The sequence below is a fragment of the Salvelinus alpinus genome, chromosome 12 (assembly GCF_045679555.1).
Source record: "Salvelinus alpinus chromosome 12, SLU_Salpinus.1, whole genome shotgun sequence".
Lineage (NCBI taxonomy): Eukaryota > Metazoa > Chordata > Actinopteri > Salmoniformes > Salmonidae > Salvelinus > Salvelinus alpinus.
Window position 1 is genome coordinate 41,558,963 of NC_092097.1, and position 5,025 is coordinate 41,563,987.

The 5,025-nt window shown below is 42.0% G+C and overlaps 1 pseudogene; it reads right to left on the bottom strand.

Annotated features, from left to right (window-relative positions):
- Positions 1 to 288: 288 nt before the first annotated feature.
- Positions 289 to 4,796, bottom strand: LOC139536148 (zinc finger and SCAN domain-containing protein 2-like; annotated as a pseudogene).
- Positions 4,797 to 5,025: the final 229 nt, after the last annotated feature.

The window sequence follows — 5,025 nt, forward strand, 5'->3', positions numbered from 1 at the left end:
CTACAAGACAGTCACTGAAACGAATTGTGTATAATTCTAAACAAAAGAAAGGTAACTACATACATGTATGCTTAAAAATGCATGGTTCTGTTAGGCACAACATTGCGGGCTTCTACAATGTAGTGCATGTTTATCCCTTAATACATTCAGCCAATATCATTGACCTGATGGGTTTGTTTGTCCTCCTACTACAGGTATAAAGGTAGCATGTCTTCAAATCTGAAGCCCTTTCCCCTCTCTGAGGGTGACCCAGCAGTTGGATTTTTAACTGGAATCGGCAAGACAACATAAAGCTGATTTTCTGCTCAGGGTGAGGCTTTTTATTTGCAGTGAGAAAACAGTGGGCAAAGTTTTACAATATTTACAAAACAAAATAGACTGTTGGTTGCAACAGGATCATAAACTGTTCCACATAAGAGCTTGTTCAAAGAAAAATCCAGGCTACAATAATGTCAATTAACCCAGCAGCATGCCAACCTTTCCCTGGCTCTGTCCTGTCTCAAACAACGAATGGCAACGAATGGCAAGGTTTAAATACCGCTACCCATAATGCAACGGCCAATGAGAATACATTCACAAAATGGTGATCAATTAACAAAGGCAACTATTACAATACATATGTAATATTCCCGGGAGGGACTTATAAAGGTGCTACAACATACCCCGTACCATGAATTAACCATGCACTCGAACACTCCCACTGTTTACCTGTCAAACTCTGATCAGGAAATGGACAGACCACCCTCAACAATCACGGGGATAAACAAGGTAATCATTCACATTTCTTTAAATTAGCCTTCACGTTTTAAATGTTACACATGATCACATTTTAGTTGAACTTTCTGATCGTTAAATGCATTAACAGAAAGAATAATATTATCGGAGACGCACAACAGAAGGTTTTAGCGACAAACCAATTTCCGACGTGCCAATGGGCGGATTCGATTATGCTGAGGCAGCAGTTTATGGCCCATGACATGAAAGGCCAAAAGCGGTGAGGAAAAAGCACCCTTCTCAAATGAAATAGTAACTGCACTGCTTGGTCATGTCGCCAACAAGGAAGCATGGTGAATCGGCCAGAACATAAATCTCTTTCCCATAAAATATGTTTGAATTTTCAAACTAGTTTTCATTGGGAAGGCAGATAAAGTTTTTTTTAAATCAAAAGCAATCACTTCTGCATGTGAAAACACAGAATCCTACTCATTATGCCACATGCTAAATTATGTCACTTTTGTTTTTAGCCGACTTCACCGTGGGCTTTGAATGGGGCACCTGGCTCATGCCAGGCAGCACGGTTCCAAAACAAATGCAATCAACTTTCACATGGTGCAAAACACGACTACCAGGGCGCCCGGTCCAGATGAATAGAATTCCCTCAATCTCAAACTCTAACACATTTCTTTTCCCAGGTGATCAACTATCGACATATCGGGCTTCTTATCATAAACCGTTTGTCATGTCTGGTCATTTATATAATAAGCAAGGCTTTAGATTAAGTGATGATGACCTAGGATGATCATCACCAGGGTAGAGGTGAATTCCATTTAAAATCCAGGCAATTCAGAAAGTAAACCAAATTCCAATTCCACATCTTCATAATTGAAAAGTGTTGAGGAGAATTGGAATTTCAATTAACTTCCTGAATTGACTGGAATTGAAATGGAATTAAACCCAACCCTGATCGTCACACCCTCAAAATGTAAACATCCTTTAATGTATTTAGATAACACCAATGTACTAGATTGCTGTGACTTTATAGGGGATAGTCCAAGTGGGGAGAGGATTAATGTTGGAACAAATTAAAAAATCTTACTGTGGAAACAAAAATAACTAAGTTCTACAAAACATATTACCGTATATACATTTGTGCCATGCTCAGAAGGGTTATGAAACATCAGCGTTTTACAATGGAAAGGTCCTCCTACAAGTGAGAGTACAATTTTGCCCCAAGCAGCACTGTCATGTTTATCCCTCTGGGTTCATTCTCATCCTCAGTTCTTACAAGTGAAGCATTTACCACAAAGTCAGCAACGTGGTTTCTCTCCTGTGTGATGTCTTCGCTGGTGCCATTTTAGATGACTTGCTGATCTGAAGCATTCTACACACATGGGGCACTTATATGGTCTCTCATCTGATGGTGCATCTCACCTGTGTGAATCCTAATATGGCCTTTCAGGCTTTTCATCTGGCTGAAGCATTTGCCACATTCTTTGCACGGATACGGTTTCTCTCCAGTGTACTGTCCTCATATGTATGGTCAGGGTTTTCTTCTGACTGAAGCACTTGCCACAATCACTGCACTGATACGGTTTCTCTCCAGTATGTATCCTCATATGGTCTGTCAAGTTTCTAATCCGGATGAAGCATTTGCCACAATCTTTGCACTGATATGGTTTCTCCCCAGTGTGACTTCTCGTATGTTCTGTCAAGGTTCCCTTTTCTCTGAAACTTTTGCCACATACATTACAGCAATATGGTTTCATGCCAGTGTGAATTCTCTGATGGGTTTTTAAAATGCTACTTTTCAGAAAGCATTTCCTGCAGACAGGACACCTGTGTGGTCTCTCCCCTGAGTGAGCCGCCCTCAATGGAACTTTCAACTCACTGGCTTCCCTGGTCTTAGAACTTTGTCCTTTCTTCGTCAATGTTCTCTTTGATTTGAGTGGCTGTAACCCTGACATTAGTCCTCCACCATCCACACCATTGTCACTTTCACCGTTCCCAATCTGAGCTGCAGAACAGTCTGAATTTACTGGAGAGAGGGGCTGTAATTCATTGTTTGGTTCGGATTCTCCGTAGCCCTCTCCATGTTCTGTTTTGATGTCTTGTTCAATTGTTTTGGTGGGTAGAGAGTCCTTCACTCTGTTCTCCACAGTATGGATTTGGTAAAGATGTGAGGACTGGGATGGGTTCTGATCACAGTCCCTTTTCACACAGGTAGAAATGAATATGAACTCTTTGGTATCAGACTCCAGCCCCTGAAGCTGCTCTTCCTCCTGACTGGTCCCAAACTCCTCCTGTTCCTCTTTAATCGGAGTGGGCTCTGGGTCCTCCTGGACCAGACTGGGGCTCCACTCCTGCTCACAGTGCTGCTGCTCAGTGGGAACTTCTCCAGGTACAGGAAATGTGAGCTGCTGGGGATCTGAGACGATAGGATCAATTATTAGTATTCAATAGCTCTGAGCCAAGTTCAAATGAATATTAATTTTCATATATACTGAACAAAAATATAAATGCAACATCCAACAATTTAAAAGATTTTACTGAGTTACAGTTCATATAAGGAAATTTGTCAATTGAAATAAATAAATTAGCCCCTAATTTACGTATTTCTCACGACTGGGAATGCAGATATGCATCTGTTGGTCAGATACCTTTAAAAAAAGTAGGGGCGTGGATCAGAAAACCAGTCAGTATCTGGTATGACCACCATTTGCCTCATGCAGCGCAACACAATTCCTTCGCATAGAGTTGATTAAGCTATTGATTGTGGAATGTTGGAACTATGGAATGTTGTCCCACTCCTTTTCAATGGCTGTGTTAAGTTGCTGGATATTGGCGTAAACTGTAAAATGCTGTCGTACACGTCAATCCAGACTATTCCAAAATGCTCAATGGGTGACATGTCTGGTGAGTATTCAGGCCATGGAAGAACTGGGACATTTTCATCTTCCAGGAGTTGTGTACAGATCCTTGTGACATGGGGCCGTGTATTATCATGCTGAAACATGAGGTGATGCCGGCGGATGAATGGCACGACAATGGGCCTCAGGATTTCATCAAGGTATCTCTGTGCATTCAAATTGCCATCAATAAAATGCTATGTGTTTGTTGTTCGTAGATTACGCCTGTCCATACCATAACCCCACCATGGGGCACTCTGTTCACAACGTTAACATCAGCAAACCGCTCATCCACATGACACCATACACGTGGTCTGCGGTTGTGATGCCAGTTGGACGTACTGACAAATTCTCTAAAATGACATTGGAGGTGGAATATGGTAGAAAAATGACCATTCAATCTGGCAACAACTCTGGTGGACATTCCTGCAGTCAGCATGACAATTGCACGCTCCCTCAACTTGAGACATCTGTGGCATTGTGTTGTGTGACAAAATTGCACATTTTAGAGTGGCCTTTTGTCACCAACACAAGGTGCATATCAGCTTCTTGATATGTCGCACCTGTCAGGTGGATGGATTATCTTGGTAAAGGAGAAACGCTCACTAACAGGGAAGTACATACATTTATTCCCAAAACTTGAGAGAAAAACTTTTTGTGTGTATGGAACATTTCTGGGATATTTTATTTCAGCTCATGAAACATGGGACCAACACTTGCGTTTATATTTTTGTTTAGTAGAATCAGCAAACGTTGGTTAATCGGTTGATTGCCAGGCCTGACTGGTTCAATCACACTGATTGATCTAGCAGCGGCCATCATTCACTACTAACCTGCTCTATGTAACATTATGTCGGGTTGGAAAACCAAATCCAGCAGCTTCCGTAGACGATCGATCTCCTCCTTCGAACGGGAGATTTCTTCCTGGTACTCTGCTATGGTATTTTCCACTGCCCCAAATATCTCAACAGCCACCACTGTTAATCGCTCGTTTAGATAATCCCGTAACAGCTGCATTTTAGACATTTTGAGGGAAAGTAAAGTGGAAACGTTTAGCCTGTTTTCTGTGGAAGCTGGCTAGCTAGCCATCCCCTTGAGGTAAACAGCAAAGACACTTTCCTGTTGTATCTGTAAACAAGGCTAACTCTTCTTCTTCGTGTGGTTTCCTGGCAGACGTACTAGACGCTTTATTGCGTATTGCTGCCCTTCACAGGTCGGAGAGTGAATTGCATATTTTGTTCACAAGCAAGTCAATAGAAAGGAGAAAAAAGAAATTGCACCACCATCTAACCCTAGCTCAGCAGAGAAGTTGTTGGGTGTCAGAGATTTTAGTGCAGAAGAAATACAGGGGGTTTTAAGAGAAGGGGTTCCAGCCTCCCAGGCTGAGCGTCTGGTGTAG